General features: G+C 38.6%; 1 non-coding gene across 1 annotated transcript; it reads left to right on the top strand.

The window, feature by feature from the left end:
• Positions 1-22,186: 22,186 nt before the first annotated feature.
• LOC119043484 (U6 spliceosomal RNA) lies at positions 22,187-22,288 on the top strand. The gene has a single exon (XR_005081422.2). It is a non-coding gene; the product is annotated as a U6 spliceosomal RNA (small nuclear RNA).
• Positions 22,289-23,250: the final 962 nt, after the last annotated feature.

Raw genomic sequence — 23,250 nt, 5'->3', positions numbered from 1 at the left:
TTTGTTTGGGTTAAAAGTCCAACAAGGGTCCCCCTGGGCTAAAGTTGAGCTTCCAGCAGGGCTGTTCTTTCTGGGGAGACCCTGTGTAGAGGGAAATTTGTTTCCTTGCCTGTTTCAGTGTCTAGGGCTGTGTGCATTCTTTTGTTCATGACTCACTGGCTCCAGCATTAAATCCAGCAACAGTGAGTCAAATTCTTCTCACATTGCATCGCTCTGACATCCTCTTCTGCCCACCTGGATAATTTTCACATTTTAAGGTCCTCAACATCTGCCAAGTCCCTTTTGCCTTGTATGGTAACTTGTTTACAGATTCAGAAAATTATGACATAGACATCTTTGGGAAAGCATTATTTTGCCTAGCACACTCATTCCCATTTATATCCAAACTCTAATGAGAGTAGCTGGTCTCAAATGCATATAAGAACATTCATGTTCATGTGTAAAAATCATTAATAACTCACTCATGCATGCATGACATACAAGGTGCTTCAAAATGTGGCCTTTGTCTACTTGGTCACTTTCATATTCTGCAATTCTTTTTAAACCAATGTTGCTTCTACTTTCATGCTCTTCTACCACTAAACTTTTTATAGGCTGCCTTTTTTTTAAACCAAGAATCCCCTCCTCTCTTAGCACCTCAAAAATACCTACTTTGTTTTTAATTCTTAGCCCAGTGTTTATCTTTTCCATAAAGCTTTCTCTGATTCTTCCCAGGGAGTATTAGCTACTCCTTTTCCATGATTTATCATCAGTTCTCCATACAAATGGTATCTAAGAGCACCAATAAGTGGTTTATCCTGGTATACAGAAATTAGGGAATGCTGTGGGCTGAGCCACAGTGGGCTTAGACAAGCTACATCCAAAAATCTACAGGGAAGACACAATCTCACTCAGTGCCTCATGATTAGCTGTGACTATAAAAGGGATCTTTATTGACAGGTAACAGCAGCTGATCAAAGCCACATATGGGAAGGTTGTCGTGGGTTATCTACTCCTACTCCATGCTGACGTATTGGTTCCATACCTATTTAAAACAGTTTATCCATCATTCACAAGACAACTTATTGCAGTCCTGGGAATAGAATTCAGATTTGAGGTCTGAGTAAGTCTATGTTGTTATCAGAACCCCCAACACCTGCCCTTTGCTCCATTTTTTTTTTTAGAAACCTGGGGTATTTTCTTTTGGACTTGTACATACTAAGGGCATTTGCTTTATAATTTCAATCTGGAAGTTTCCCTTTCTAAAACTTCAAAGTAAAGGATGGTCAGACTTCATTTTATGGACAATAGAGTTATGTCCCTACATGTGTATAAAGAAATATCCTCATTGTTTTCAAATAGCCTTGTGACATCAAGACCACCACTCAGTGATAAAGTTGGGGGCTATATTGTGTTTCTCAAATAGTAAAGGCAAATTTGTGGAAACAGTCTTGCTACAGTAAAAAGTAAAGACATGACAATATTATCAATTTCAATGTCTTTCTGGGGCTCTCACTATGGTATCGTATCATACAGGGTCCAGAATAAATAAGGCTTGCTTGAGTGTGATAGGGTAATGATATGGGTGTAATAATTTATAGTTTTAATTTGAACATTTCATCTAAAATGCCATGTGGTGTGCTTGAGTGTGATATTGTTAGGTTACAGAATTACATGCTTATGATTTTGTAATAAAAGATTTTATGATAAAGAGGGGCGTTATTTGTGCCAGACCCTCCATACTCGCTCATCAAGACTTAGAGAACTATGAGCTTCTTCAGGTAATACAACGTGGTTTCTTTGTGAGGACTCTTTAGACTCTAGCAAGATATTGGAAACAAAAAATAGATCAAGGAATATAGAGATAAAAGTATAAATGAATCATTTTGAAGCAGGTAATTAAGTACTGGACAGAAACCATAATTCTTTCCCCATATGAACTTTAACACTTCTATTAGTAAGGCTATATCTTATGATGGCCTTTAAGCTATAATATGTAGCCACCTTGAATGACAACTATCCTGATTTGTTTAATTCCATTACTTATAGATTTGTAGTCTAGCAGACTATATATTAAAGTAGTATTTCAATCAAGTAAACAATAGAGAAATGAGTAACTTATAACAAAAATTTACATTAGAAAATAAAATGTCCAAAAATAACCAAGATAATCCTGATGAATGCCAGTAAGGTACAATCATTTGTTTTACTAAATGGCAAGAAATAAATGTGTAGTACCAAGATACCCTTTATCACAGGGATAACCAGATAGGGCACACAAACTTGACATACTTCAAAATGTCAAGTTTCCTTCACTCATAGGTAAGTGAAGAAGGAATTATCTATTCAACAAATGATGTTAGAATAATTGTTTATCCAAATATGAAAAATTAAATAGATCCCTAATCTGCAGCATACATTAAATTTATTAACATGTAAATTAAAAACTTCAATATAAGAGGGAAACCATAAAACTTTTAGAATAAAAGGTGAGATAATATCCCCATAAACCTAGAGTAGGGAGTGATTTCTCATTTACGGTATACATAAATATACATGAGGGTACAACAAACAACAACAAAAAGAAAAGATCAATATATTAAATCATATTAATTTCTGAGAGAGTACAGGCAACCACAGAGTCCATCCTCCAGTCTCACTGAGGCAGCAAACAAGGCCATCAGTTCTATTCAATTGTTCCCAGCCATTGATCTCACCACCTTGACCTCAGAGCTCAGGCAGTGGCCTTGACCCCAAATAAACCCTGATAGTAAGACCTACCTTCCCAAGGATGGTATCAGCAGACCTGTCCAGAAAATCAAACTTAGCTGCCTAGTAAGAAACGCTGTCTGCTAAAGCAAACCTGTAAAGTATGGAAGGGGAGACTGCTTACTCAAATGTGCAGATGCCAATGTAAGAAGTTGATCACTAAAATAGGGTAAAGATGACCACCACACTGAAGGAAACTAATAAAGATCTATTAACTGACCATGAAGAAATGGAGATTTATAGCCTGACAGACAAAGAATTCAGAATGACTCTCCTCTTAAAGAAGTGTGCTGAAATACAGAACACAACAACAACTAAATGAAAGTAGGAAAACAATAAATGAACAAAATGAAATGCTCAACAAATGAATAGAAGCTCTAAAAAACCCTAGTGAACCTAACACTGAAAAAATACAATGAATGAATGGAAGAATTCTATAGAAAACTTCAAAAGTTCTACTCAACCATGCAGGAGAAAACACCACTGTCCTAAAGAACAGGACGTCTGAAAGTATGCAGTCAGATGAGTAAAATAACAAAACAAACAAAAAAGAATGAAAGAAAGTGAAGACAACCTATGGGACTTATGGTACAGAAGTAAAGAAACAAAATTTATGTTATGGAAATTCCAGAAAAAGGAACGAGAAAGGCAGAGAAAGAGTATATAAAGACAATAATGGCTAAAAAACACCTGAAACCTGGGGATGGAAATGGACATCCTAATCCACGAGGTGAAAATGATCCCAAATAGCCTGAATTAAATAAAGCAGGGCTACATGAAGACACACTGTAATTAAATTGTGAAAATTGAAGGATGAAAACAGGATTTTTAAAGCAGCAAGAGAAAAAAGAGAAATTACATACAAAGAGCCCATAGGACATTCAGTGAATTTTTCAACAGAAATGTTTCAGGCCAGGCAAGAATAGAATAATAGATTTAATTATGGGGAAAAAACTATCAACCAAGAATTCTATACCCACAATGCTGTCCTTCAAAAATGAAGGAGAGATAAGCACTTCCCTGCAGAAACAAAAACTGAGGGAGTTTCACCCGTAGACTTGATTTACAAGAAATACTACAGGGAGTTTTACAGGGAAAGTAAGAGAGTACTAATTAACATCATAAAAACATAAGAAGATAACATGAAACTTACGGTAATGGTCAACAAAGTTAGATTCTCTAATATGGTAGTTGTAGTATGTAATTTGCTTTTAATTAAAACTCTAGTGTAAAAGTTTAAAACAAACGTAGTAAAAGTAACCAGAAATACACAATCATCTGTTGTAAATTACACAATGTAAATATATGTAAACTGTAACATACTAACCTAAAATGTGAAGAAGTAAAAATATCAAGTTTAGAAATTTGATTGAAATTATCAGTTTAAAATAGGCTCTTATTATTTTAAGATATTTTATGTAAGCCTCATGGTAATCACAAGGGAAAAAAACCTATATTAATAACACAAAAAATATGATAAAGAGAAATCAAAGCATACTGATAGCAATAGACATCAACGCACACACACACACAAGCCATAGTAACTACGAAGCTCGTGGTTACACCACACAGAGCAGAAGGAAATTAAATCACACTGCAGCTGGATCTTAGGTGGCTGCCTTCTCAAAAGCACTAGAACTTGCCTCCCAGTGGGCTGGAGAGTCCAACGTCATGAGGTGGGTAAGAATAATTGGACCTCATCTCTTCATTATTAATTCATGCTTTTTCAGAGAAAACACATAGAATTCTGAGTGAGAAGAGTAACAGAGCGATTGGTGACAATATTTTTTAACTCAAAAACATAATCCGTGGTTTCAATTTAGCAACCTGGCATGTTGAGTTTAATCTGCCTATTTGGAGCTTTAAAAGCTGTTGGGAATTTTGCAACTGATTTTACCAAGGATGGTGAGTGTCCAAAAGGTCATTTATGTTGAATTCATGGCTCCATTTGCTATATGAAAGCAAGATATAAGATTGTTACAGCTTTGAAAAGGTGTATTTTTTGTGAGTGGACAGAGCAGCATGCATAGAACTACTGTACACCCAGGAAGAAACATATAGTTGCTAGAAAAATCTAAGTTATATCACATCCTTCTTGTAAAGGCAAATGTGTGAGTATTATGTTTCTTCAAGGTAGAGACTCCAGCTGTTCAAAAAAGTAATATTTTGCAGAAAATGAATTTTTAAGTCATTATTTCATGACTAGGTGTGGAGGTATGTTACAAACAATGGAGAGATTTCCACTGACCAGAACTAGTACCTCTTAGTTAGCTAGAAACACAGTTATGATGATTCTCCATGCTTATTGCTAGAAGGCACTTCAGATACCCCTTAATCCACATAACTTCTGTGACGATGAGAAAACAGGAGCCTGCAGAGGTATGGTGCATTGCCCGAGTCTCGTGGCTGAAACACGAGCCAGGGCTGGAGCCCAGACCTCTGACAAATGATGTACACATCGAGGTCAGCGCTTCTGTGGCACTCAGATTTCACGGTGGTTTACAGAAACAGAAAACACTGTGTAACTAAGCAACACACTCATGAGTGTACTTGGTAGGGCATGGAACCTGTTTCCTGCTTGACTGAATCCCCAGAGAAAAATGCCGATTGACTTTCCTAGAAGGTGCTTAGGAAAGGATAGTCACTTTCACTGACTGGACAAACAGCCCTGGAGATGCTTTGGCTGTGATACGTCTTCACAAACAACATAAATATTGTAAGGCAGGCTTCTATGCCTATTGGTCACTCAGAAAGATTATTCCTAATAGGTGAGCACCTGTCTCCGTTAGGATAAAGAATTGGCTTCATTCCTCTGCTCGTCTTTCAGCCGAGTTCCAAGATCCAGTTGGGGGTTAAATGAAAATGTTAAGCTAGAGCATCACATTAGAAATTCATAACGTGACTCTCTTTTTTAAAATGTTTGTGTGTATGTTTGTTAATGTGTTTTCATGCAGTGTTACATATTCAGAACTTCTAGCTCATTTATAAAATAGTAAATCTTGAAAACAAGAAAGTTCAAGCTAGTAAAGCAAGATGTATTCCTGTGTTGTGAACCCTTTTTCATTATAAATAGAGCTCTGCTGAAAAAAATTTCTGGAAGCATGTTTCATTTGGTTTCTATCTGGCTCGAATGGCTTTCATCTATACGCACTCTCACATATGTGGTTTGAAGGTTTTTTTCTGCCTGAGTAATGAAACTACACTGTTGTTTTCTTTGCCACCCGAAAGTTTATTTATGGTGATGATTCAAGTATGAAAAGGGGACTCCAGATAAATCTCACATCATATATTGTTGGGAACTTGCACTCTACTATGGAGACCTGATGTGACAAGTACACTTTGGAAGAATGACGCTATCAGCAAAATGCCCTAGAGGATAATAAAACTCTGGGAGAGAGGCTGGTGTGTACATGAGATGATGGATCTCTGACCTGCAAAGTAGACTCTATAAATTTGGGCCATCAATACCTCAGGAGGAACAGTTCACCTTCTCTAATGAGCTTGGTGCCCTCTTCTGAAATGGCTGGTCCTGCAGCCATTCAGGAGCATTGAGGCCCCTGAACATGTAGTTCACACAATGGAAACAACTGAGGTGTTGGACTGATAGATCTGCTGGAAAATGACAGGAGGGTGTATTTGAACTAAATCAAATAAAGAAAGGGAAGAGGTAGCTATGGCAATGGGGCACAGAGGAGTGACTCGGACTCCTGAAATTAAAGAATTGCTGTGTATCACTTGAATCAAGTAATGACCTGAGTTGGTATTTGATCCTTTTTAATAGGAGTGGAGATTCTAATTCTCTAATTAATACACTAGATATATCATTATCTTTCAACCAGCTTTTCTTTGATCTTACATAGAATAACCTATGAAAATATAAACAAATCCAAAAGAATGGTTTTTTAAAAGATTTTATTTATTTATTTTTAGACGGGAAGGGAGGGAGAAGAAGAGGAACAGAAACATCAATGTGTGGTTGCCTTTTGGACACCTCCACTGGGGACCTGACCTGCAACCCAGGCATGTGCCATGATTGGGAATCAAACTGGCAACCTTTTGATTCACAGGCCAGCACTCAGTCTACTGATCTACACACCAGCCAGGGACAAAAGAATGCTTTAAAAATAAATTTTAAGAGTTCCTTCAAAAATATAAATGAATTAGAAATTCTTAATTGTCAGCTCATATCACCTACATATTTGAAATTATAATATATATACAAGTAAAAATTGATATAATTATATTAAGAATAAGCTTATATTTCCCACCCAATTATTGAAAGTAAACATCACTAAATTGTCTACCATGTGTTTCCCCCTGGTTTCTCCCCAATGACTTTTGTGTTTGTTATTCCCTATTTTAAGAACTGTTTTATATATTCAATATATATACATTTTATTATGTCTTACTCTCTGCATATGTATATGTATAATATTTTATAATTTCCTAAATGATCAATTTTTCATTTTTTAAACTTAGATGGAATTATCTTACTTTAAAAGTTTATTATTCAGCATTATAACAGCCAGTTTACACACACACTAGTATGTGTAGGAGTTCTGCATTCTTACTATCTGAATAGGAATTTGCCATACTGTACTCATCTGTTTACCTTTTTCCCACGAGGAACACCTAGTTTTTACCCAGCACTTTTGTATTATGTTTGTGTGTCTCTTATAAATACAGCTACTGAGAAATTTCTTACATATGTTTCTAGAAATATATGCCAAGACTTTTTCTAGCATATACAGCCAGAGGTGTCCTGCTGGAATGTAAAATATCTGTACCCTCAACTTTAGTATATAATGCCATTCTTTCCCAACCATTGCAAAAATTGCATACCAACAAACAATGTATAAGCATTTCCATTATTTTTCATCCTTACCAACACTTGGTGGTTAACTGTTCATTTTCTTCCAAATTGACATATATAATTTGTTATCTTATTTTGATTTTAAGTTCATTTTTTCTAATGCTTTTGATGTTGAAAAACTATTTGTGTATTCATTTACTCAGCATTCATTACTTTGTAAAATTTCTATTCATGTATGTAGTTGACTGGGGTTTTTTTGCTTCAGTTTTTCACTCCCCCATAACAGTCTTGTATATTTACATCCTTACAGACTCTTGGTAGAAGGGCTGTGTTTTGCTACTTCTTGATTGTGAGCTTGGTCATTTGGTTTTGATCCCTGTGACATAAATTTCAGTAATGGGATAATGACTTGCAATGCACTTAACATGTGTTGGCTGGTGCACTTCAGCATTCAGCCACGACAGGAGTAAAAACTACAGGTGGCTATTGTTTACCACTTTCTGGCTTGGGCTCTAGAAAGAAACACCTGGTGCAGCATTGCCCCAACTGACCCATAGACACATGAGTGAGAAGTAAACATTGATTCTTGTAAGTCACCAAGATGTTAAAGGGACTTGTTATGTAGTATTAACGAGACAATGACTGATATTGGCCATTTTTTCTATTGGATTGGATATCCTTTTTTATAGATTTTATTGGGGCATCAAGTGGTGTTTCCTATTGCTTTGCATTTCATGGAAATTAGAATATGTAAGCACAGATAATTTTTGTTTTGATAGTGAAGTAAAAGTACTTGGTTCTAATTATCGTAGTAAAAGTCCTCCTTATTTCAGATAATTACGGGCCGACCCTTCCAGATAAAGGATTTATTGTGGTAGCTTCTGAGTTCTGATGAAGCTGTGGTTGAGGGAGCCATTCTGTTATATGTCCCTCATTATTGGGGTATGTACGTGTCCTTCTTCTTTCTTGATTTTTTAGTTATACTTTAATCTGAAATATCATATTTTGTTTTGTTTTAAATCTGGAGCTAAAAGTTGGCCATTCTCTTTTTAAGTGCTCCCAAGGAAGAGCAGTGGAAAGCGTAGGTTAAGTTCCCGTGATTCACTATCATCAAAGGCTGTCTCCTCAAGCACAGAGATCCTAACCTTTACATCGCAAATGAGAATCTATGGCTTCATGGGTTTCTTGGTCCAGGGGAAGAAGGCAACTTTGTGCTAAATCATTTCTTTTCACTTCCTAAGTTGTAATAAAAACACTCACATGTTTGCTCTAAAAACAGTATGAGAAATGTCAAAAATCTTCCATAAAATTAACATTCTGATTATAGGATTAAGTTGTTTTTATTTTTAATGGCTGTGTGGCAGACTAATGTGACACCTGAAATAATTTGAGGGATAAACACACTTTTAAAGTATTTACTTTGGTGTGTATATTTTCTTTAAAGTTAAATCAGCTTATCAAATTCATACTTTCATGGATATTATTTACAGTGAAGTTTAAATAGCTTAGATTCATGTAAGTGAGCTGCTTTAAAAAATAAACACTAGGCAAATACATGTCATACACAGCTAATAAGATAGTTTAACAATGACATCGTTTTAAGTAACCCTGGTATCAGGAATCTGAATGATCTCTTTGGTCTATCCTATTATTTTATAATCAGCAGTAGATGCTCAAAGACATGAAATAAATGCTCAAGGTCACAGAGCAAGGAATGGGTTATGGAATGCATGAGCAAGCAGCTATATTCTCCAAACAAACTAAGAGTCACCCTCAGTAAGAACAAATGAAGACAAAGGAAGACCATTGCAACTGCGTATTCATTAGAGAACCTATTTGATTTGCTCATCTCCAAAAAGCCTCCTGTGTAACAGTTAACCATCCCTGCCTCATAAAAAGGGGAAGGACACCCTGCTATTTCATTTGTTCATCTTCTACAATAAGACCTTATTCAACAACTTCGATTCTAACCTTTGGATTTATAGATCTGTTTCCATTAGTTAATATTTTTCCTTTTCTCTTACAGAATATGTCCTTTTGATGATGAATTTAGGTTGCTCATGTGTAATCTTAAATAAGGCATGCTTCTGTGAAAGTTAATGCATTTGTGTTTCAGGCGTATGCTTTTAAGTCCCTCTCATCAAAGAATGCCAATTTTTTCCCCACAGTCTAACAATGTAAAGGGTTACATTTGCTCCAGGCTAGAGAGGGCAGTGGAAGCCCATGTCTGTTACTGGCTCTGAGAGTGAGCAAGTCCGGAAACTCTTTAATCACACAATAGCACAGCATGTTTTGGGAAGACTTAACTCCCCAGACTCTTGTAAAGTTACAAAGCCAGTCAAGCAAGTTGTTCAACTCAGTCTCCCTCGTGTAGAGAAAATCCCTCTGGAGGAGAAGGTTATTGCTTCTAATTAGACCTTACAAATTGGGAGAGTCAGAAAATCTGGACTAGCAGGCGGGTTTAATCTTGATGATGGTGGCCTAGTTCTGTGCTGAGCACTAAATGGGAACTTCCAAAATGAGATTAACAAGTATATCTCTCACAAATTTAAAGACATTTTAGAATCCTTTCCTGATTGGTCCACACAGGCACCACACAGATCTCTTGGAGCCGCGCATGACCACATGACTGGCAGCCTTCCCCTTTAACACAACCTGTTGTAGGTACAAACAAGGAGATTCCCCTGCCACCACCTTTTGTCTCTGTAAAGAACTTCCAGGACCATTAAGATGGTAGCTAGAGGACAGGAGCTTAATAAAAAATTCCTCAGGACTGCAGGAGCCTTTGTTAGCCCCGAGGTCACAAACATCTATTCAAACAGCCACTAGCTGCTTCCGTAAGTCTGTTTCCTTCTCTGGCCATCACTGGGGAGGGGAGAGAGGACTGGTCCTGAAGAAGGGTCCTTCTATGCTTACAGAGTGCCACAGGAATTAGAGCACACTTCTCGATTTCTGGGCTGTAACACACTGATGAGGCACACTGGGTCTCTGGATTGATCTGCACTAGGCAGACTGAGACCAAAATGCCTTCATGTTTTGTTTTGAGGAAGGGAAACCAAGAGGAAGAGAAACCAGGGTCACAGTCATGGGAGGCTCATTCCTGATGCTAGGTTAAATTTGCAAGGGTTCTTCTATCCCACTTTAGATCTTCTGAGCTGTGAAGTTGTCTGAAAGCTGGCTGTAGTATAACAGGGTACAGCCAGAGCCACTCCCCGTCACCAAGAGGGATTTGTAATGGTGTCCTGAACTCAGGGTGTCTAGAGAATATTAAAAATATAGGATGTCCCCACCCCAAGTCTGAACTGGGGGATAGGACACATGGAACAAGGCCATTGACAGTTGTTCTGCATAGCAACAATTTTGCCAATAATGTCAGGCATGGTCATTTAACGTATCTATAACTTAACTGGTTTCATGGATATGTTGAATAGCTGTGGCCCTGCCTTGAACCAGGGAGATGAGAGTCACTCCCACCCAGAACTAACTGGGAAGCAACTTCCCCTGGTTACAGCAACTGTGTAAGAGCTTGGAGATGATTGGCTCCATGCCACGGGGTCATGCCTGCCCAGACTTACTAGGGCAGCCCAGAAAAGATGGAGAAATAGGGGAATGCTGGCAGGTGTTGCTGATTGTGGGAGGAGTCAGAAATTGAGATGCAGAGGAAGATTGGCACTGGGATTTAAACCCAGGCACAGCAGCCGCTCTGGGGGGACCTATGCAGCTTTGGTGAGAAAGATAGAACCATGTGGCTCTGAGGCTCCCTTTGCCACACAGCTTAGGAAGCTGGAAAGCAATATGTAGCAGTGATACAAAGCTCTCTTTCAGCAGTTTGGAAGAATATAGGAGAGACACTGTGGGAAAGAAAGGGGTGAAAGAACTCTTGATGGTGGGCCAGGAGAAGGTGCCACACAGGTTTGGGTTAAGAACTGGAGATTCCAGCAACACAGCTGATGGTGCTGGCAACCACAGGAGGCCTGCCAGCAGAGCTTGGATTACTGGGAAGAACCAGGGGCTACCTGAGCCACAGACTTCTATTTCTGTTCCTGAGATATGGTGTGCCAGACTGGACAAAGGGGGGAAAGGAAGAACTCTGTGTTTGTGGATGTTTTAAGGGACTTTTGGGATTTTAATAAAGACATTAAGTCATTACTCTAAGTCCGTATAACTTTTAAAGAAATAGTTCCTTTTTACTGACCTCTGGCATTGAGAGCTGTAATTACCCAGTGACAGGCAAAGCAAACCTACTACAGGGGACCCTGGGAGAAGCAGGGGTCCATTTGGTAACAGTATATCTCTACCCCTGCCACAGGTCAGTTCAGTAACGGTAGGGTTTCTGGTGGGATCAGCCAAAGCCTTCATTACAAATGCAATCCCGATCTCGTCTGATCTTGGAAGCTAAGCAGGGTTGAGCCTGGTTAGTACTTGGATAGGAGACAAATGCATTGTATAACTTCTTCCTTTGCTCATTACTGCTTACCTTACTATTGCCCGCCCCACTCCATCTCCAGGTGATGTTGTTGAAAGCACTCTTCAATAAACTGTAACATGCAAATCTCTATCTCAGAGCCTGTCTCCCTGGAAACCTAATCTTTTATCCTATAGCTTCATTCTTAAGTTTCAATTTTAGTCCCATCCTGAGTTGAATAGATGGATTCAGAAATCCAGCTACTTCCCCAAGTCCCCCGCCTATTTAAAACTATCCTGGATGAAATGGGGTTGTAAAGGAGAAAACTAGAGAAGGAAAGCCCCATCCCAGGGCTGCCTCATGAATCGGTTTATGCCTGACACAGATTTGTATTCAAATACTACTCTTTATAAAATACTGCATAAGGCCCTTGTGTTCATAGAAGGACTTGTTACAGGAAAGACACACAGATGACTCTAACGGAATACACAACCAATGGGGTGGCAATGGCAGAATACACTCGATGTCTGCAGAAACCTAGAAAAGATGAAGTAAACAATACCTTAAGAGATTTTAGATGTAGGGGTAAAGTATGACACTTCAGGCAGATGTAATTGGAAAACACCTCCAAAAAAAAAGACAATGTTCAAGATCCCCACTGTGCTACAGAAGTTTGTCAACATCAGAACACTAAGCTACAGAAGACCTGTTGTAAATAAACCCACATTGACAAAACTAAGTATTATTCTAAAATGCTCATTTTTTTAAAACTCAAAATGGAAGTGGTCTCCTTGATCAGCCAATCCATAGTTATCCCTCCTAGTGTGGCCTGATTTGGAACGCATGTTAAAACCTGACTTGTCCTGTCCTGTGAAGGTACTGGAGAGTGAATAGGGATTAGGAGTGAGCAAACCACCATGTTGTCTGAACATTTACCCTGGTGTGAACTCCACAGTACTTTCAGACGACCCCGTCACGGCAGGTCAGAACAGCAAGAAGTTCAAAGATACCATCCGCTTTTTAACCTTTCATAGATGCAGTTATCATAATACAGCTTTGGGACTCAGATTTCACACATTTCACACTAACTTGAAAAAATTTCATAACCTCTCTAAAACCCAATCTTCTTTTCTATAAATGGACATAATAACATATCATTATAATAACTCTAATAGCAGAGAAGTTGAGGGAAAATTGCATAAAATAGGCACTTAATTTACAGTAAGCTTGTACTCCTCCTGTCCATCATTCCATTGGTAAAGGAAGAAGAAATAAGGTGAAGGAGGTTGAACAACTCGTACCAGCCAATGAAACTAATGAGTAACAGAAATAGAATGCTAATCAGGTTTTCTAGCCCTGAAATGGCATTCTCTCCTTTCAAAAATGATGCTTCTATGCACAAAACTTTGACAAAATTTTCCTTTTTAGTGTGACATAGCCCTTACCTCTGACATCTGAGTGAAGGACCAGTTCTTTAGAAGCTTTTTATTATTTAAAATATCCAAGATATATAAACACCTTATAAAAATCAACAGAAACAGCCTGATTTAAACATGGACAGAGAATCTGAATAGACATTTCTCTAAAGACGTACAGATGGTCAAGAGACATATGAAAAGATGTTCAACATCAGTGACCATCAGCGAAACGCAAATCAAAACCAAAATGAGAGATCACATCATATCTATCAGAAAGACCATTATCAAAAAGTCAGCAAATAATAAGTGATGGTGGGATGTGAAGGAAAAGGAACTCGTGCACTGTTGGTGGGATTATAATTTGGTGCAGCAACTGTGGGAGCAGTACGTAGTTTCCTCCAAAAAATTAAAAAATAGAACTCCCAGACAACTCAGCAATTCCATGTCTGGGTTTTTATCTAGAGAAAATGAAAACAATAATTCAAAAAGATATATGCACCCCATATGCATTGCATGGCAGCATTATCTACAATAGCTAAAATAGGAAAGCAATCTACATGCCCGTCAACAAAAGGATGGGTAAAGATGTGACACACACACATATACACACGTACACACAATGAAATATTTACCCAAGAATCAAAATGAATAAAAGCTTGCCATTTGCCACAACATGGATGAACCTGGAGGATGTGAAACCAAGTAAAATAAGTCAGAGAAAAAAGAATACTGTATGATTTCTCTTAAATGTGGAATCTAAAAAAAAACCCACAAAAAACAAAAAACCCTGAAACTAGTAAACAAACAGAAAAATAGAAAATAGAAACACTCATAGGTACAGAGAACAAACTGATGGCTACCTGGACTGGGGGGTGGGGGGTGGGTTAAAATGGTCAAGGGGAATAAGGTCATGGGAATGTAATGTACAGCACAGGGAATATAAGCCAGAATATCATAATAGCTTTGCATGGCAACAGATGGTTACTAGACTTACCATGGTGATCACATCATAAAATATATAAATGCCAAATCATTATCTTGTACACCTGAAGCTAATATAATATTGTATGTCAATTATACTTTAATAAAAATTAAATTTAAATTAATAATAAATAAATGTGACACCAAGGCAGCCTAATTTTCCTTATCCCTCACCTTAAATGTTTGGATAGGCTAAGGACCATCTGTATATATGGACCTCATTTTTTCTGGATCACATACCTTTCCCCTCATTTGCAAATTCTGACTAGCAAAGTACAGTGGATGCCTGACATCTAATTTTTCCACAGATACTGCTTGTAAAGTGCCAAACTCAGGCACAAAGAAAGGCTACACAGATCCTCTTGGAACATGGATAACCAGGGTTAACAGAAACTCAGAGCATCAATCACTTTTATTGCCCTCTAGGAAGTGTTTCCATTATTTATGTGGCTGGGTGATCGGCTATATTTATGATACAGCTAGTTGTCACAGCTTTAAAAATATGATGGATTCTTAAATTAATCCCATATTCCTTGTCTTGGGCTTGAAACATGAGCAGTCATAAGGGGTACAGAGGTACCTGTAATCACAAAGTTAAGTGTCCGTGGGTCATGATGAAGGACTGACCATTATGTTCAGAATGAGTCTGTGTCAATAACTCGAAAGCTCCCTACCTATGCTTATTGTTGGATGCTGAAATTTATTCTATCTATATTTATCTGTGCACTAGTATTTCTAAGTTCTGTGGGAATAAAATCATGAATGACACACAGATTTGACTCCCCATGTGTCTCGAGTACACTTTCAATTATTATTGAAACGTAGGATCTATATAAGAAGTAAAAGTAAAAGCTGGGAATTTTTGTGAAAGCGAGAAGCCACTTACTTGTCGCTTAGCTTAAGGTGATGATAAAGATGACTATGGAACCTGGAGAGACAGGAAGAAAGAAAAAGATGTCCACAAGATAAAATGGGAAACAATTCCTGTTTACAGAATAGCACGTGGAAACTGGAGAGAACAATTTCATAGTGCTCAGGAAACTATTGAGTTGAAGAGTAGAAAGTGATTAAGTTTTGACTTAATTCAAAAAGCAAGAGGTTGTTTTTACAAAGGAAAACTCCCTGTACCTTTGGAAAACAAATTTACCCATAGCTTTAGTATGAATTGGAATGAGCAAGAATATAAATCAGGTAGTTTATTGCAGGTATATAGGTACTAGGAAAGAACAAAACAGGAATAGGACTGGAAGATTTTAAATCATGTTAAAAGGAATGATAAAGGGAAGTATAGAGCTATTAGAGACTACGGTGGCTGGCGAAATGGGCCTAGAATGACTCAGCTGATCTAAGCCTCCTTTACACGGATAAACCCACACCTGATGACTTTACTTACAACCTGCCTACTCCATGCTAGACACACAGGATGTCTTGTAGTCCCTCCAAAGTGATAAGCATACAGGAACATCTGAGCTTTGCACTAAAAAAAGCTCTTCCTCCAAAGAGCTGTGTAGCTCATACCCTCACCTTCTCTGAGCCTTTGTTCAATTTTTCCCTTTTTAATGAGCTTACTCTAATAGCTTTGTGTAAAATTGCAATGTACCTCCTTCCCATCCCATCCCATCCCATATCATAACCAGCACTTTCCATCCTCCTACTCACATCTCATCTTCTCCCCTATAAATAATAGAATGTACTTATCTTTGTGATATAACATATACTGTTTTTCTGTTTGTATAGGTATATAAACTTCCAGGGACAAAGCCAAGTCCCTGGAAGTGCACCTGAAATACCACAGGCAGCTAGTAAATGTTCGCTGAATGAATAAACCATTGTAGTTTAGTTACTTATCCCTGGTGGTTATTCGTGGATACCATGGACCTTTATGTTCACCCTTCTATGTTTGTATATCTGCACAGCACATGGGTCTCTCCCAGTTTCATGGATCACTCACAGCAATTCCAAGTTTTACTTGGTCAGATATACAACCAGGATAAGAATGGCTTATTCTGCCATGACTGGTGTGGCTCAGTGGATTAAGTGATGGCCTGTGAACCAAAGGGTTGCTGGTTCGATTCCCAGTCAGGGCACATGCCTGGGTTGTGGGCCAGGTCCCCAGTGGGGGGGAACATAAGAGGCAACCACACACTGATGTTTCTCTCCTTCTCCTTCCCTTCCCCTCTCTCAAAACTAAATAAGTAAAATCTTAAAAAAAAAAAAAAAAGAATGGCTTATTCCAGTAGATGGAGATTCTCTAAGAACATTTTTTTAAAGGACACTTGGGTGCCTTCCTCATTTCTTGCTCCCTTCTAGTCTGTTATAGAGACACCTCCTGTGTTGCCCCATCATTCAAGTCTTACATTATATTTAGGAGACTTCAAAAATTTAATTAGGAAATCTCTTTGAATTTAATCTTTGGTAATTAATAGCCATGATTAGAAACTCATCTTCATTTTCATCCTATGTCCTTTAAATCAGGCTGAACATACCGGCAACATTTTGGCAGGAACAAAAGAAGCGATATTTAGTGTGATTTGCAGTGACCCTATGTAATGTCCATCTTTCCTCAAGGGTCTTCTCCAGAACGGGAGCACGATTTAACTTGTCATCCCAAAAGCTGCTCTGTGCCAGACCATCCATAGCCTGGACCAGACTGAATTATGGTCGTTTCTGTGTTCACGACAGGTGAGTTAAGAGATGAGAAGTATTGAGAAATAGCCACTACATTTTTCTACTTGGGCTGCCACTGATGTTTTGCCAAATATTTCCTCTTGGCACGTACAAAGCCATAGGACCATGCTGTTGCTTGGGATGTAAAGGTCAGTATTAACAGAAACCTGCATGAGAAAAATCGGGCATGGTCATGTTCGGCAAATGCAGTATGTTGTGTGCTAAACTTCTTTCTATGTGATCTGTATGAAAATTCAATGAAACCAGAAAATTTAAAATCAACAGCTAGATCCTGAGTATTCTTCATGACCTTAACACAGAGCTAAGAAATATGGTTATAAAAATGTCTCTCCAGTGAGTGCTGCTAGAGAAACAAGCAAAATGTGACAAGTACGAAGGAAACAGGAATAAGAAATCATGGCAAGTAGTCAGATTGCAGGTATTGCTCCACCAGTTTGCCAGGACTTAACTACTTGATTAAGTTTATGAACTGGTGATGTAATAACTTTTTGGCATTTATATTTCAGAGAAGGCAGGGTCTCCGTGTATGAGCAATTGCTGTTTTGAGATTTTTTTAGCAAGCCTCATTCATAAAGTATGTGGATAAACTTGGCTCTTACTGTTTTCCAGCTCATATATGAGAACTAAAAATTACCATTTTATTTGATAGAGCAGAACAAAGAAAAACTACGAGTTCTTCATAATGGATATATGCACATTTTCTTTTGAACATATTTGTTTCTAAATAAATGTTGCTTAGTTGATGGGTAGATTATGTAAGTCATTACTTACCTCCCAGGCACAATAGTAGTAGAATTTAAGTCAGTGTTTCTCAAACTATGTTCCCTCACTTGTCTGCATCAGATTGTCCTGGTCTTTTTTGAAACAGTGAGTGGGCACAAGGCCACCTCCACTTAATCAGAAAATGGGTAAAATCTAGGAATCTGTATTAATCTAAAAGTACCCCAAGTGATTCTAATGCACATAAAAGTTTAAAAAATCAGTGAGAGCCCTGGCTGGTGTGGCTATTAGGATTGAGCACAGGACTGTGAAGCAAAGGGTCACTGGTACGTTCTTAGTCAGGGCACATCCCTGGGTTGCAGGCCAGGTCCCCAGTAGGAGGCGCACCAGGGGCAACCACATATTGATGTTTTTCTCCCTCTTAAAAAAAAAAATCAATGAGAATCTGAATCTTTGCCTTGTCTTAAAAGGTCATTTCCTTTTCAGAGCAAAAGCATTACCACAAAATTATTGTAAACTTTATTCCCAGAATTTGCATACCTTTCCAATGAAACTATTCAGAAAGGACATAGCACACCATGCTGATTGATGTCATCTTGTTTTGATATCCAGTTATCAAGATTCATTGTAGTATGGGGTAAATATTGACCTCAATGTTGGCCTATCATTTACCCATTAACTGCTCATCTTCTCTACCTCCACAGGAGAAATCTAATGTGTCTTCACCTGTGGCCACACTGATTTAGCCATTTACCTGAAGTGTGTTGGAGGAATTGAAAAGCGACAGTATCGATGAAGAGAAGAGTAGAAAAAATTGACTTATGTAGGAAGATAAATGGCCACATTTAAAAAAATCAAATTCACTTGCATTTTAGGAAAACAAGCTTGAATCATAAATCTTGGATGCCCCAAACACTCCTACAAAAAATGTGGAAAGTTTGTCTTTGTGATAGAAGGATACTGATCTTTACAGCAGAGGCGAGTGACTCTTCATGAAATAAATGAACCCATTTTCAAAGGTGATAGTCTCTGTTATATTAGCAAATACAAGTTCACAAGGGGCCTTCCTATAAGTAGAAACTTAGGGCAAAGAAAACAATGCTTGCAATAGACGCTGAGAGTTTCTAGCAGAGTCCCCTTGGGAAATGAAGAAAATGACTTTACATTTCAAGTAAATCTGAGCAGAGTAGTAGGAGGCTTAGTGTTAAAGATTAATATTATATAGCCCTTGGGGGTTTGAGCAGGGCAAGTGGAGTAGAAAGAAGTAGAGATTGGAATTGGACAATATAAAGTCCCCATCCTTCCTTGTGTATCCTCAGGTAAGCCACTTTCTTCAGACTAAACAATCTTCTGTTCTGAACAGACAGAAAGATGTCAGAGGGATGTGTTTTGCTTGATTGGATTTGGGAGGAAAGGGTTGCACATTTTGTTTTGAGTTTTCTGCAACACATACTTACTTTAGCTTCTTTGGCATTAAAAATCAGCAGAACAGCCCGGATTGTCTATAAACTTCCTTTTCAAAAATGGTGAAACCGTTTGAAACATTTGAAACTTCCTTTTCTGAAACTTGGGGCATCATTCTCAAAAGCATAGTGAACTACACCCTTCAAGGACGGAGTTTCTCTGCTTTGTACTGTAATCTCCCAACCTCCCAACCTGTGACAGCGTGGTTTTTCCTCATAGTTTCTGGCAGGTTTTGGGGAAGTCCAACTTCATGTCTGGGTAAAGCTGCCACACAAAGATGCTAAGTGTGTGTGACATGACAGATGACAGCCTTTTCTTAAAGGCTAGAGTTGCCATATCCCATGGAAGTTTTTTAAGAAGTATGTTCACGGCTGTCAAGCTCCAATGATGCCCAATTTATACGTATGAGAACTTCTAGTAAAATACATCAGAAAGTCACTTAGGCTTATAAGGTATTCACGTCATCTGAAGACATTTCTATCTGGCTACTAGGAAAGGAAAGTGTGGATTAATGCCTTTCACACGCCATTAAAAAGCTGAGGGGAGAAAACTCTTTTCTGCCAGGAGGGGCTTCCTTCTCATGTTTGCTCACTTCTGTCTCAGCCAATCACCTTCATTGCTTTCAAAAGCAAAAGATGAATTTTGACTTCATATAAAATACGTTTAAAGCAGAAGGTCTGTGTGGCCTCCAACTTTGGATTATTGCCATGGCATGCTGCCTTTCACCTCTGATTTAAGGACAGATAGCATGTGGCTTCCTAAAAATGAAAAACTTTTACTTTAATTCCCCAAAGCATAAAACAAGCAGCTGTTGAAGAAGGAATAAAAGGATGAACACTGGAACACCAAAGAAGTAAAACTTAGGGATATTGGTTTGCCAGTCCCTTCTCTGCAACCCTGAGGTGCCAGTATGACAATATGTCTCCTTCACTCTTTATCTGAGTCATGATAAATATATAATTGTTGGGATTTCCATTAAATAAAAACCCTAAAGAATGGCCACTTGGTGAAAATAATTGCAATGGTAGTAATATCATGCGCTAACATTAAGTGATTAGAAACCAGGAACTGTGCTAAGTATCTTATAGGTATTACTTGTTAAGTCCTACCCAGCTTCTGAAATAGGAATTAGTATTAATATTTTAAAAATAAATAAGTTTAACTTGCTAACTTAAGTCTTCATTATTAGGGACTGGGAGAGGTACTATTACAGGAAAAATAGATTGATTCTTTAGCCATATCTTTAATTGCACTTTAAAAAATAAAGGTGATCAGTAATTAATTTCTTTAAGTCTTTCATTCGATAAAGGTTTCAACAGACCTCTAAATAAAGGATTTCTCCAACAAGATCAAGAGACCTGAATGTTTGGGTAACAATATTGCTGCAGGTGTGACTCGCCCTTTCAGTGAGGCAGTTGGTAGTGACTCAGAGCAGCCCACATCCCAGCACTTGACCATGTCCAGATGAAGGGTCAAAATCCATTCAGCGACATTAAAATGCTCCTCCCAGGTTATAAATGTCATGGTCCAGAAAGAATGAATGAATCCCTGGCTAGTGTAGCTCAGTAGACTGAGCACTGACCAGTGAACCAAAGGGTCTCTGGCTGACTCCCAGTTGGGGCACATGCTTTGTTTGCAAGCTAGGTCCCCAGTAGGAGGTGTGGGAGAGGCAACCGCACATTGATGTTTCTCTCCCTCTCTTTCTTTGCCTTCCCTTCTCCTATAAATAAATTAAATCTTTAAAGAAAAAAAGGGACGTAAGAATGAAGCCATTGGGATAGGAATAGGGGGTGGGGCACCAGGGGGTGGGATTTCAGTACTTTCTTAAAGGAGGGACTTCTCCTTTCAGGTAACATCAGGCCATAACCTGTATCCTTCTCTTCTTTGGAACAGTGTTCTAGTTGATGTATTCCGGAGGCGACTTTGCCGTGTGAAAACGTGCCCTGCTCTTTCTGAAACCTAAATTAATGCCTGCTCCTTCCCTAGAGCTCTGTTTTATGTACTCCAAAGGACTGAAGATTTGTAGGCCATCTGCCACAAGGGGAACTTAGCTTCCACCAAGATCTACTTTCTTCATTTTCCCATCCTGGGGCCCCTCCTCCTTCTGGCAGCCAGCCAGCCCCAAAAGGCAAACTTGTCACTGACTTCTCAGCTAAAGAGAAAGGCCTTCGAGTTAGGCTGTGAGAAGGATGCCATAATGTTACCAGCTTAATTAAGCCATTACAGTTTTCAGGGGGTTTTAAATACAGGCAATTTGAAAGTATAATTGAGCCTGAGCACAACCTCATTCTGTTTTCCTGGGTTGACTCAGAACCAGCTTGTAAGAGGAAAACAGCTGGGGTCATATCCAGTGACGGCGGGGCCATTTGCTCAGTTTGCTGTGGTCTCCACAGTGAATTTGTGCAGTGGTTTGTTCTCTTGGCTGGACCAGGAGTGAGGGACTCAGACCCTGGGGTGCCGGGTCCAGAGGCCAACGCCACCAATAGCACTTTGACTGCTAGGCAATCCTGATATTCTCAAGAACAAAGTTCCACACATTCTTCTGCAGCAAACACTACAGAAGTGCTTGAGAGAAACATTCTCTTTGAAAAAAAAATGATTCTAAACTTCAGCCCTGAGGTGAGAGAGAGGAAACTGAAAGAGATTACAATTCTCAATGTTCCTTGAGTTGGACTAGCAGGGGATAAGGTCCATTTAAATCTGCCTTTGGGGGCCAAATACATTTGGGAAAAGCACAGAATCCCATTGCTTATGCTGTGAACACAACACTTCCTAGATTAGGACATTTTACGAGTTGATAGCTGTTTACTTCAACAGCGTATAATATTTCTTGTTTAGGAATACGTTGGGTGGGTTACTTTGTATCTCAGATTAACTAAACTCCACTGCCCCCATGTATGTATGTTAACAAGTACACACAAAACGAGATGCTAGAAGAAATTTGCTGCGCTGTCTATAGCAACACATAGGCTAAAACTGAAATGATACACAGAATTGGCACGACCCCTGTGCAAAGATGACAGGCACACCTGTGAAGTGATCGAATGTAAGACCCGAAACCATAAAATTCCTGGAAGAAAACATAGGCGGTAAGCCCCATGACATCTGTCTTAGTGATGAGTTTTTTGTTTTGATACCATAAGCAGCAGACAAAAAACAAAAGTAACAAGTGGAACTATATCAAACTACAAAGCTTCTGCCCAGCAAAGGAAACCATCAACAAAATAAAAAGGTAACCTATGGAATGAGAGAAAATGTTTGCAAACGACATGTCTGATAAGGGTTAATATCCAAGATATATAAAGAACTCATAAAACTCAATCCCAAAAACAAATAAGAAACCACTCCGATTTTAAAATGGGCTAAGAATCTGAAGAGATATTTTTTCCAAAGATGACACACTGAAGGCCAACAGACACAAAAAGGTTCTCACCATCACTAAACCTGAGGGAAACAAATCGAAACCACAAAGCAAACAACATAAAACCAGTCATTGAAATTAAGAACAATCTAACAATAGCCAGAGGGGAGCTGGGAGGAGACAGTGGGGAGAAGGTTTTCAGGAACTACTATAAAGGGCGCGTGGACAAAACCAAGGGGGAGGGTGGAAGCAAGGGAGGGAGGTAGGTTTGGAGGAGGTCGGGGAGAGGGGTGGGGACAAAATACAGACAACTGTAATTGAACAACAATAAAATAAATTTAAAAAAACACAATGAGACATCATCTCATGTCTGTTAGAACGATTGTCATCAAAAAGATACGCAATTAACCAGTGTTAGTGAGGAAGTGGAGAAAAAGAATCCTGCATACTACTGGAGGAAATGTAAATTGGTACAGCCACTATGAAAAACGGTGCAATTCATTAAAAAATTTCAAAAAGAATTACCACCTGATCCAGCCACACCACTTCTGGGTATATATTCTAGGTAAATAAAAACACTGACGGGAAAAGACATATGCACCCCATGTTCCCTGCAGCATTATTTACAATGGCCAAATGATGGAGACACCTA

This window comes from Artibeus jamaicensis, unplaced genomic scaffold (genome assembly GCF_021234435.1).
Source record: "Artibeus jamaicensis isolate MK-2021 breed Jamaican fruit bat unplaced genomic scaffold, CSHL_Jam_final contig_490, whole genome shotgun sequence".
In the NCBI taxonomy this organism is placed as follows: Eukaryota; Metazoa; Chordata; class Mammalia; order Chiroptera; family Phyllostomidae; genus Artibeus; species Artibeus jamaicensis.
The sequence above is the reverse complement of the archived record's forward strand: the minus strand, read 5'-3'. Positions and strand labels throughout refer to the sequence as shown.